This window comes from Marmota marmota, unplaced genomic scaffold, assembly GCF_001458135.2.
Source record: "Marmota marmota marmota unplaced genomic scaffold, marMar, whole genome shotgun sequence".
Taxonomy (NCBI): Eukaryota; Metazoa; Chordata; class Mammalia; order Rodentia; family Sciuridae; genus Marmota; species Marmota marmota.
In genome coordinates this window covers 3,214,380-3,226,886 of record NW_026000051.1, presented here as the reverse complement: position 1 = coordinate 3,226,886, position 12,507 = coordinate 3,214,380, and the positions used below count along the sequence as shown (strand labels likewise).

At 45.1% G+C, this 12,507-nt stretch overlaps 1 long non-coding RNA gene across 1 annotated transcript; it reads right to left on the bottom strand.

Moving 5' to 3' along the window:
- Nucleotides 1-1,124: 1,124 nt before the first annotated feature.
- On the bottom strand, nt 1,125-12,500 carry LOC125619639. The gene is made up of 2 exons (XR_007351167.1): nt 12,240-12,500; nt 1,125-1,956 (listed from the first exon to the last, which is right to left on the bottom strand). It is a non-coding gene; the product is annotated as an uncharacterized LOC125619639 (long non-coding RNA).
- Nucleotides 12,501-12,507: the final 7 nt, after the last annotated feature.

Genomic DNA, 12,507 nt, shown 5'->3' with positions numbered 1-12,507 from the left:
ATATACGCACACCAGTAACAAGAGTGATCTTTTAAAGTTCAAATCAGCTCCCGTGTAAAAGTGACCCAGGTGAGGAGATCAATCACTACAAACATCACAGAGAGTGTCAGCACAAACTCTCATTCTGACCCTGGAAACACACATACCTACTGTGAAAGTGGCATTCCTGCTGTGAAAGTGAGCCTAAACCAGACCGGGCCATGAGACTGAAAACAGAACAAGCCAGGCACATGGCCATGCCTGTAATCCCAGCGGCTCAGGGCCCTGAGGGAGGAGGCTCGTGGGTTCAAAGCCAGTTTCAGCAATGGTGAGGCGCTAAGCAACTCAGTGAGACCCTGTCTCTAAATAAAATATAAAATAGGGCTGGGGATGTGGCTCCGTGGTCGAGTGCCCCTGAGTTCAATCCCCAGTACCAAAAAATAAAAATAAAAAAATAGTAAAAATAATGAATTACCATGGAGGCGCAGTGGATGAATCCAAACTGATGCGAATTCTACAGAACAAGTGACCCTGTCAATGAACAAAATGTAGCAGCACAGCCTGGAATCCCAGGGACCCACGAGGCTGAGGCAGGAGGACCTTAAATTAGAGGTCAGCCTTGGCAATTTAGTGAGATCTTGCCTCAAATTTAAAAACAAACGGCTGGGTAAACAGAAGTAGCTCAGTGGCAGAACCCTTTTGGGTTCAATCCCCAGGACCAAAAAATAAGTAAATATGAAAAAATCTACAAGAAAAAAAATTGGGACTCGAGAGATTAAAAAAAGTTAGCTGGCAAAGAAAAAAACTGATGCCTGAGGCCAGGTACGGTGGTGCACACCTGTAATCCCAACAGCTTGGGAGGCTGAGACACGAGGATCTTGAGTTCAAAGTCAGCCTCAGCAACTTAGTGAGGCCCTAAGTGACTTAGCAAGATCCTGTCTCAAAAAAATAAAGGGGGTCTGGGGTTGTGGCTCAGTGGTAGAGCACTTGCCTAGTATGCGTGAGGCACTGGGTTCAATCCCCAGCACCAAGTTAAAAAAAAAAAAAAAAAACTAAATTGCAGCCCCCAACCCACACAGGCAGCTGAACTTAAGGTCGCTCATGTGAATTTCCAGGGAAACCAAATAAAACACAGACACACACACTTTACCTTTCAGCAAGCTTTAGGATGGCTTCTCCCTCTGCTCTCAGCCTCAGGCTCCCCACATGGGGAGCAAGAGAAAGCCAGAGAGGCTGGCGAGAGGGAGCCAGCACGTTGGGAAGTGGGCTCTTATTGGGGGATCCTTATTCTTAGAAAGTTCCGTCCAAAAAAGGGCCGGAAGTGGCGGGTTACAAGGGACAGGTGAGTGTAATTCAACCCAAGGGGCGACACAGCCACATCTGAAGACACGCCCTCAACCTCCGAACCGGGACAACACGTCCAGGTCACCAAGAAATGCAGTGACCCATCAAGCCTCTTGCGTCAGGATGGAAGGCTCCCCACATATCCCCCCTTCTTTCTTTGAAAAAGCAGGTGATGGGTCACTGTTTCGAGTCCCCGAATCCTTGTTTTGAAGGCTCCCCAGAGCTATCGTGGCTGGAGCGTGGTGGTTGCGGGTCTAGCTCTCCCTGGCTGCCGAGTCACTGGCGCAGTCCGAATCGTGGGTCTCCTCAGGTCATCCCTTGAGGGTAGCTTCCTCATTCGGTCTCTCTGGGATCTTTCTTCTTCTCTTCCTTCAAGAGTTCTTCTTTTTGAGGGAAGTTACGTCTGGCATCTCTGGTCCATCTTCAGCCGTTTGAATCTTGGTTCTAGGTCCTCCGTGTCTGATGGCGCATTCAGGTACCCAAATAGGACAAAAAGCACCTTCTGGGAAAATACAAGCATGACCTCTGCCCCACATAATCACTGGATCTGGGCCTTTCCATTGACCAAGTTGTTCTGTGGAAGATATGTGTCGTTCAGCTGCAGTGTGACCTTCTGAGTCACAATTTAGAAAACTTAAAACAAGCAGAGCATGATTGAGGTTATTTTGGGGAGTCCTAGACCTATCTCCCTGTTTTAGTTTTTGTAATTGTAGCTTAAAAGATAAATGAACTCGTTCTACAATGGCTTAACCCTGAGGGTTATAAGAAATACCTGTTTTATGGTCAATCCGAAACTCCTGGCAAAATTGTTGGAAAGAAGAGCTTCGTAAGCAGGTGCATTATCAGTTTTAATCTGTAAAGGACATCCTAATACTGCAAAGGCAGCTAAACAATGAGAAATAACATGTTGAGTATTTTCTTTTGCATGGGCTGTGACAAAGATAAATCTAGAATAGTATCTACAATTACATGTACGTAACATTGTCTACCAAATTGAGGAATTTGATTACATCCATTTGCCATAATTAATTTGATTTTAATCTATGGGGATTTACCCCAGTGACGTACAATTTGACGACCTTGTTCTCTAGTAATACTAAATTGTTTATGTAAGCTAGAAGCATTTTGATGATGCGAAGAATGTGAAGCATGTGCACAGTCATACAAAGACATTTGCTGACAAACAGCAACCAATTTATCAATTTATTATTACCTGATGTTAGAGGCCCTGGAAGATTAGTGTCCTGTATGTGGCCTATAAAACATGGGTATTTTCGCATTTGTAGGGCATGAAACAAATTGAATAACTCTTGTGATGCACACCCAATAATTGAAGTTTCAATATTTTTTGTAACTTCAACTGCATATAAGCTGTCAGAAAAAATATTGATGGGCTCATTTGCAAAATAACTTAACACAAATGAGAGCCTGTAGTTCTGCTCATTGGGCAGAACATATGAGGTTTTTATTACCTCTGTATGAGCATGACTATAAAAACCTGCTTTACCTGAGGTTGAGCCATCAGTGAATACTGTTAGTGCACCATCTATTGGTTGTGCTCGTACAATCCTTGGAAATATGAATGGAGTTACCAATGCAAATTGAATAATTTTATTATGAGGATAATGGCTTTCTATCTGACCAGGAAAATTAGCAAAAGCTACTTGCCAAAAATTAGAAGTTTGAAAAGCCAATCATTTTGTTGAGCAGAAAACAGAATGATTATAATATTAGGTTCTGATCCAACTAGCTGTAAAACTCTTGTTCTGCCCTTTATCACTAATTGAACAACAAAATCATGAAAAGGAGTTAATAACTTTTTTTTAATTTCTAATATTTATTTTTCAGTTTTTGGCAGACACAACATCCTTGTTTGTATGTGGTGCTGGGGATCGAACCCGGGCCGCACGCATGTCAGGCGAGCGCGCTACCGCTTGAGCCACATCCCCAGCCTGGAGTTAATGACTTTTTGAGGAGCGAGGGCTAAATGAATCCAGTCAATAACTCCCAATGTTTGCCATATCACTCCTGTAGGAGCATGAGCAGTTGGAAATATCAATAAATATATCGGCTCTTATGGATTAATTCTAGTAAGCTGAACATTCTTAATAGCAATTTCAACTTTCCTCAAAGTTGTTCTCACTTCTGCTGTGAGCTGGCAGAAGAAGTTGGAGAAGGTTCTCCCTGTAATATCTGGAATAAAGAACTTAAATCTGAAGTAGTTAACTTTAAAGACGGCCTCAGCCAATTAATATCTCCTAATAATTTTTGAAAATCATTAAGGGTGTGCAACTTCTTGACTCTTTATTTGTATGTTTGAGGACGGACTATATGTCCTTTAATCACATGACCTAGATATTGAAAAGGAGATGTCTTTTGCACCTTCTGAGGTGCAATGCACAAACCCATTGCTGAGTGAAGTCTCTAATTGGGCAAAAAATTTAAGAGTACATCTAAATTAGCATGAGCTAAAAGTATGTCATCCATAAAATGAATGATTTTCCCCTCACATGCGTATAGCCTGTGCCACAAAATTTTGACAGAGGGTAGGACTGTTACGCATTCCCTGAGGCAACACTTTCCAGCAATATCTTTTGACGGGTTCTTTAAAACTAATTGCTGGGACACTAAAGGCAAGCTTTTTACAGTCATCTGGGTGCAAAGGTATAGAGAAAAAAATCTTTTAGATCTACTACTATCAAATAATAATCTAAAGGAATGGCTGTAGGAGAAGGAAGCTCAGATTGTAATGCTCCCATGGGCTCTATAACATGATTAACAGCTCTAAGGTCTTGTAATAATTTCCAGTTACCAGATTTTTTCTTAATTACAAAGATGGGTGTGTTCCAAGGGCTGAGTGTAGAATCTAAATGACCATCTGAAGTTGTTCCTCAACTAACATGTGGGCTATTTTAAGTTTTTCCCCTGTTAGGGGCCACTGAGTAACCCAAATTGGCTGTTCTGTGAGCCAGTTAATTTCTTCTGCTGTTCTTTGGGTTGGGGGAAAAGGTCAGGGTCCCTACCAAAAATTTTGGCTGGGTGCATTAATTAATCTCTGTTGGGGAGATGGGGTCATGGGTAGGTACTCTTCCTGTAAATTTCCCTAGGAGTAAATCCTTGATTAAGTCCCTCAAATGACATGATAGAATTTGGAGTTACTAATAATAATCCTAAGATGCTGAGGATATCTCTACCCCATAAATTTACCGGTAACGTGTCTAAAACATAAGGCTTGAAAATTCCAGTATTTCCATCTCGGTCTTCCCAGCAAAGATACTGGGCACTCTGAGCAGGTTGAGAGATCTGTCCTATGCCTTCTAAATTGGCAGATGCAATATATAAAGGCCAGCTTTTGGGCCAAAATCTGCCCGATAAAACAGATTTATCTGCCCCAGTATCTACGATACCTTGAAATTTTTTATGATTGATTTTAAATTCCACTAAGGGGTGCTCCTAATGGATTAATTGAGCCCAGTACACTTGGTATGGGGACCTGGAAGTTGAGGTCTTAGGTGGGCTGTTCACAGAACTGCAAGGCAGAAGTATTAACTATGCTAGCACGTGGTTTTTTTTTTTTTAATATTTATTTTTTAGTTGTAGTTGGTCACAATACCCTTATTTTATTTACTTTTATGTGGTGCTGAGGATCGAACCCAGGGCCTCGCACATGCTAGGCGAGCCCCTTACCACTGAGCCCCAGCCCCAGCCCCCCAGCACGTCTTTTTGTAGAGAGCCTAATGGCATGTTCTGATTTCACAGTGATTTTAATCTCGTCTCTAAAATCCAAGTCAATAACCCCTGGCATTACCTGAATTCCCTCTTTTAAATCATTTCGTCCCACAATTAGGCCTATGGTTCCTGGGGGTAATGGCCCATGGATTCCAGCAGGAACTGACTGTGGTCCCATTTCAGGTGTTAAATTTATTACCACAGCTGGTCATAAAAGTATGGTCTGGGTGGGGCTGGCTGTAATAGTGACGATCCGCCATGGTTGGCTCTGATGATGTCAAAGACTGCAACTCTGATTCCTCCTCCCGCGCATACTGTAGAGACCCCCATTGTTTGTGGGGCTTGGGGCAGGCCCCACCCCTTGCTTTTGGCCCGAAGAAGGCGAAAGTGAAGTCAGAATTGGAGGTGGGCTGCTGACATATCTGTTCCCATCCCCCCTAGCCAGGCAGCTTTCTGTCCCATAGTGACACCACTGCGAACACATGTGCTGAAGGTTGTTTGGACAGTTGCAGCCTGATTCTATGCACGCCATGACCTCCTCCTAGTTCTTGTACCCGAAGGCCCAAGGAGCGGCCTAGCGATTGGGCCACAGCCTGCACCTGTTCTGCTAATTCTCAGGAAGACACAAGGACCAGACCTCGGGGAGCAGGTATGCGATGGGTTTCCAGAGCTGGACGATCAACAAGCCTTTGCATCAGAGGAATAGATAGCTCAGAGTCTTGCCACTGCCCATTTCTGCAGCGCAAAGGAGGTGGCCTCTGCCCTAATGTGCGGAGATTAGCAGTCCCGCACCAAATGCCCAGTTCTGTCACAATTAAAACACCATGGTGTTTTAATTGGTGTGTCTGGGATGGGGGATGGAGTACCTGTTTTAAAGCCGCGGGAGTGTAAAACCTTGAAATTGTGTGGAACCAACATCTGCACAAAGGCGAAAGAATTCAGAAACTGTCCCTTTTTCCCGGATGGGGTAAGAGGATATCCTGACAAACTTTATTGGTGTTTTCAAATGCTAGCTGTTTGACTATGAACTCAGAGGCATTTGAGTCTCCCATCAATCTGTTCGCTGCCTGGTACAGGCTTGCTACAAAATTGGGAGAATTGTTCTTTTGATCCTGTTTAATCTGACTTAAATCCAATTTAGACTGATCCCAGGAAGATATTTCAAGCCACTCCCTTTTGGCACATGCAGTGATCTGATCATAAATGGCTAGATCATAATCCAATTGTCTCTCTAGGTCTGCAAATTCCCCAGTTCCCATTAACATCTCCAAAGGGAGCATCAAAGCCTTGCCTCCTGTTCCTCTCAGCCGGTTTGTGCAATAATTAGTCCAGTGAGATCACCAAAGGAGAAGATCACCCCCTGGAAAGGCAAGCTTTTGCCATCAAAATCCAGTCATTTGGGGGTAAAGGCTCATGGCATAACGAACCCAGCAGGCTTTGCATAAAGGTGGAGTTTGGACCATAGGTACAGCAAGTGCTTTGGAGCTCCTTTAGAGTATTAAAAGGAACTGCAGCATGCATGCAGACATGCTAGTTTTTCAGTTAGTCTGTTCAAAGACTGGAAAAAGCTGAAAACCTGTAATGTCTTCCCCCGCTTCCTGCGCTCTTCTAAGGTCACGTTGTAGGGGTGTAAGCATGGCGACTGCCAGTTCAGAGTAATTATTGAACCCTGTTCTCCTGGAGGAGAGCAGCCCAATTCGAATGGCGGGTGCCCGGCCAGCCAGAGGTAATTTAGTAAAACCCTCCTCCAGGTCTTCCTCTAAATTCTTCTGATTGAGTCCCCTCAGATTGTGAATCTTTTTTGCCTGCATCTTCCTGTCCATTTTGTTCCTCTCCATTTTTAATCTGCCTCACAGAAATCTGATGGGGGCTGGTTTCCTCTCTGGAACACGCCCCTTGGTGCTCCTCTAAGCTGCTGGGTGTGTCAGGCTCAGCAGAGACTAAACTTTTGGTCTTAGGTCTTGCCCTGAAGCTGCCTGTCTGCAGTTTTGAGCTGCAGACTGAGCGAAAATTGACTTTGCCTTCAGTCCCACCACAGAAAGAGAAAGCCTCTTGGAAGTAGCCTCGGGCCGTTTCTCTTGCTCCAAACTCCTAATGGCTCTCTGAAGCCCTTTCAGCAGGTCCTTGGGGGACCATTGGTCCTGTTCTAGATCTTCAAAAAGACACATTTCTAAAGCGGTCCAGAGCTTCTGAACATTCTCTATTGTACTTTTAGACAGCTTGGCAGAGGGGCAGAATTTATATAATTTTCTACTTAGCCTCTCCCAAGTATGCAAATCTGGCAAATCTTGCTGACAAAACCATGGGTATACGTCACTAACGGTTTTCAGGAACTGAGTCAGCTGGGACCTCCTAACTTGTTTTCCTTTCCGGTTGATTATTGTCTCCAGAATTATTAAATACATTTCTTTATCTGAAGACATGGAACTGCCCATGATAATTGTTTAATGTCCCTGGCTCTGAAACTATCTGCTTCCTCTGTGACCACCACCTCCCCTGCAAAAAAACCAAAAAAACACGGTTCACTAAATTTCTATAGCTCTCTCAGTCAACCTGGAAATTCACCTTGAGCCATCCCTGTTCGGGCACCACCTGCTGCCCACGATCTGCAAGGGCATCTGAACTTAAGGTCGCTCATGTGAATTTCCAGGGACACCAAATAAAACACAGACACACTTTACCTTTAAAAAAGCTTCAGGATGGCTTCTCTGCTCTCAGCCTCAGGCTCCCCAAATGGGGGAGCAAGAGAAAGTCACGAGAGGCTGGTGAGAGAGAGCCAGCACGTTGGGAAGTGGGCTCTTATTGGGGGAGCCTTTATTCTTAGGAAGTTTCATCCAAAAAAGGATCAGAAGGGGCAGAGTTACAAGGGACAGGTGAGTGTAATTCAACCCAAGGGGCAACATGCCTATGTTGAAGGCACGCCCTTAACTTCCTGAACCAGGACATCCTCCAGGTCACTATGAAATGCAGTGATCAGTCAAAGCCTCTCCCTTCAGGATGGAAGGCCTGAATCATTCAGAGTGGCTCTCCACACTAAATAAACAAAATAAAGCTGTTTGCCAATTAAAAATAAATAAATAAAAATAAAAAGGGCTGGCGATGTGGCTCAGTGGTTAAGCACCCCTGGGTTCAACACACACTCCAAAAAAAGAAAAAAAAAATCAATTCCTAAGAATGAAGAAAAAGTTGTAGGAGTCACACTGTACAATTGCAAATTTCAAAGCTATAGAACCACAAAATGATGGGACTTTTTTTGGGGGGTTACCAGGGATTGAACTCAGGGGCACTCAACCACTGAGCCACATCTCCAGCCCTATTTTATATTTTATTAGAGGCAGGGTCTCACTGAGTTGCTCAGTGCCTCGCCATTGCTGAGGCTGACTTTGAACTTGCCATCCTCTTGTCTCAGCCACCCTAGCCGCTGGAATTACAGGCATGTGACACCATGCCAGGCTGATGGGACTTTTTAAAAAAATATTTTTGTAGTTGTTAACTTTATTTATTTATTTATTATTTTGTGGTGCTGGGGATTGAACCCAGGACCTTGAGCATGCCAGGCAAGCACTCTACCAACTGAGCTATATCCCCAGTCCCCTTATGGGACTTTTTTAAGGACAGATATACAGATTAATGGCAGAGAATTGACAATCCAGAAAAAAATTTCTCATTTTTGGTCAACTGCTATTAGACAAGGGTTCCCAGACAAGTTATTGGGGAAAAGATAGGCTTTTCAATGAATGGCAACCATATGACCAAGCAAGTTCATGTCCAGGTATCTATGAACACTCCTGCCATTTTTGTCATCCTTACACATTCATTCTTCCAGTGGGCTTTGTGCACCTAGCACAGGATGGCTGCTCAAGACACTTTTTTTTTTTTAAACTAGGGATTGAACCAAGGGTCTTCTATACTGAGCTACATCCCCAGCCCTTATTATTATTTTTTTAAAATTTTGGGACAGGGTTATGCTAAGTGGTCCAGGTTGGCCTTAAATTTACAATTCTCCTGTCTCAGCCTCCCCAGTAGTTGGCTCAATAAATCTTTGAAAGACAGAATGAATGTTTATCTCCTACCCGCAACAGAGACCTCCGTTACAACAACTGAATTGTATTAAACTTTTTTGTTTGTTTGTTTTAAAGAGAGAGAGAGAGAATTTTTTTAATATTTATTTTTTAGTTTTCGGCGGACACAACATCTTTGTTTGTATGTGGTGCTGAGGATCGAACCTGGGCCGCACACATGCCAGGCGAATGCACTACCGCTTGAACCACATCCCCAGCCCTGTATTAAGCTTTTTATTCTCAACAACTGGTGCAGAGCCTGCCACTGTGCTACTCCCTATGCTAACAACCATGCAAAGAGGGTTAATAGGATCCTTTCCTCAAGCACTGCACAATCTAATGAGGGAAACAGACAAGTAACTGGGCCATTTTAATAGAGTGTGAGCCTTAACATATAAAAGATTCCTACAAATCAATAATAAAAGACCAAAAACTCAATAGAGAAAAAGTGAGCAAAAGTAGTACATGAAAATTCAGAAGAATGAAAAGAGGGATGGGGGTGTGGCTCACAGGTAGAGCATGACAAGTCAATGCTCAGAACTTCTTCACTGCTTGAACTCTGCTGTGATTATTCATCACTACCACTTGCATTAGAAAATCAGGAGCCAGACCCTTTGGAGCTGAGGGTGTGCAGCTACAGAAGCACCTACTGCAGTCACTGTCCGGGGGAAAGGACAACGCCGGCAGAAGACCCAGAAGGGACAGTGAATAAGCCAGCATCAGCTTCCAGCTTCATCATTACCCCTTCCAGACATTTCACCTACTTCTCTGCTACAGGTTAAATGTTACCTCCTAGGAGGAGCCCTGTCTGACTCCAGCCTGGTTGGCCTTCCCCTCTGCCTCTAGGGCCCTGAACACAGGCCATTAGTTAGGTTGTTGTCCTTGCTAAACTCACAGGACAGAAACTGTGTGCATGTCCTGTTCTCTACAGACTCTCAGCCTCTGGCAGCTCACCTAGCTCTCAGGAGTGTTACCAGTCCTAGGTCAGGTGGGAAGTCCCAACAGACCAAGTGTGGCCACTCACCCCAAAAGTCAATCAGCAAAAGTAACAGTGACACAGGAAGGGAATTGGGAAGTACCAGGAGGACTGATTCTCAGTCCAGTTTTGGGGAGCAAACAAGGGCTTTTGGGTTAAATAAGGGAAAAGCCAGAAGATCAGAAGGGTGGGGGAGAAGCATGTGTAGTCACCCAGTCTTGGTCAGACTATACATTGATTGATCATTATCTGCCATAAGAAAGTGGCTGCTGCTTGGGGTAGCTTCAACTCTTGTTCCTAGAATCCAAGTTGACTGTGGGAGAGAATGATGCAGTTCTCCCAAGTTTATAGAAATGACTGGAACTTCCTAGGCATGGCTCTGGGGGTCTGGAAAAGGATGTTGCAAAAGCTGGCACCAGGTAATCTGTTGATTCTAATGTTCTTGCAAATCTTGAAAAATTCTTACTTAATTATTCTTATCTGGGTGCCTTCAAGTCTCAAAGGGGAAGGAATAACAGAGTTAGACGAGCAACTTGTCTATGTGCAGAGTGGAGCAGGAATCTGACCCAAAGATTAGGCAGCAAAGGAGAGAGATGCAAAGTGAGGGCAGAAATGCCAAGCTTTTCTCTTGCCTTTAGTTACCTATCTTGTGTCTACAGTACCAAATTCAAGTCACTGATTTTAACAAAAGCAGTTTCAAAGTCCCTGTTACAGTAATCCCAAGCATTCCTGCTGATGATCCCAGGAAGCTGAGGGAGCTACCAAGGAGTCCAACATCCTCTCCTGGGGAAGAGGGAGTGAGGTCTGGTGGGAACCTTCTTTGGGCAAGTTTTCAACTTCTCTGTGCCTCAAGTATCCTTCTGTTAAATGGGACTGATATGGTGAAAGGACAAGGAATGATTTGGGGGGTGTCATTCAGGGTCTGCTATAGTAGTTGTTTTTTTGTTGTACAGGTGGGGGCATGGAGGCCCAGAGAGGAGGTGTCAGGTGCACAGTCTCAAGACTGGAAAGGGGCAGTGAGCCTCGGACTTCATCCTAGGCTCTGGCCATCAACTTTTGCTTCTGTCCTCTCTATCCCAGGTTGTCTCTCCGTGTGCTCCACTTTTGTGGCAATAAGAAGCTACTGGATGTCCTTCCTGAGCCAGCCCCACAGGGTGTCACATGACTGACAGCAAAGCAGCTTCCCAGTAGGGAGCAGGACAAGAGGGATCACAGACCGGCACTACTGTAAAATCTTCCTGTGCTCCAACCCAGCCTCTCTGCTTCCTGGCTGAGGTTGCTAAATTCCCTTCCCTCCCTGGGGCCCTTTCCTCCTGTATTAAAAGGGGAAAACAAGACCTCCCAGCAGGAGAGCTGAAACAAGGCCTTGGCTCCACAGGGGACCTCAGCACTTCATTTTGGATAATCAATTTGTGCAAAAAGGTAGTAAGTGCTTCCCCCTTGCGGAGGTACCCAGGACCCTGTTCTGTGTGAAGCAACCAGTTAACAACTTGGACATCTCACAACCACATGCACACAAGGTGGGATGCAACCAGGGCCCCAGTTCTCCTGCGCGAGGTAACAAGTTGTCTACTACTTCTGCATCTTATCAGACAGATGGTGCGCACACCCGTGGATACCAACAAACCTACAACCCACAAAGGGTAGGAAGCACTCAACGATATTCTTACTGCTCCTTCCTTTTTAACCTACTGTATCTGGGAAGTTGTTCCAAAGTAGTGCATATTAAACTATTTTTCTTTTAATGGTTGCACAATTTTCTAGCGTATGGATTATTTTTTAACTCTTTTGCCTTATTGGCAACCTGAACATGTGAGGACCTAGGAGCATCCGAGGACCAGGCTCGAGCTCCAGCTCTACCCAGAATTCGCTGTTACCTCGGGACTCAGGTTCCCCGCCAGGACGTGGTGGATCGGGGATGAATGTGCAGAGGTTAACTGTTCTGACTGGTTCCCGTGGCGGAGCGAGCATCTGCGGACAGCGCGCACAAATCGTTCCCACTCGCACCTCAATCTTTGGTGGCAGCCACTCCGCATACCCCGGGAACAACGCATCAAGCGCTCTGGCACTATCAAGCTCGGATTCCTTAATAAGTATTCCCCAACTCGCCGCCGACCTCGAGTCACTCTAGCTGAGAACCCGCTACTCACCTCCGTTTCAGTACTTCACCGTTAGTCTCTCAGCTCATCCCCAAGGTTGCAATAGTCCGGGTCCCTTTAAGTAGGCGGAGCCCGAACCGCTACTTACACCCGCAAGCAACTTGGCGCATGCGCGGTATCGAGAGTAGTGTAAGGCCCAGCGCCTTCATAAACATGGCGATACCCTGAGCTCGGCGTTCGCGCCTGGCGGTGACGTCATTTCCGGGGCGGAGGAGACTGAGTGGTGCAGTGAGGGACAAACAAAAGGAGGCGCCGGAGC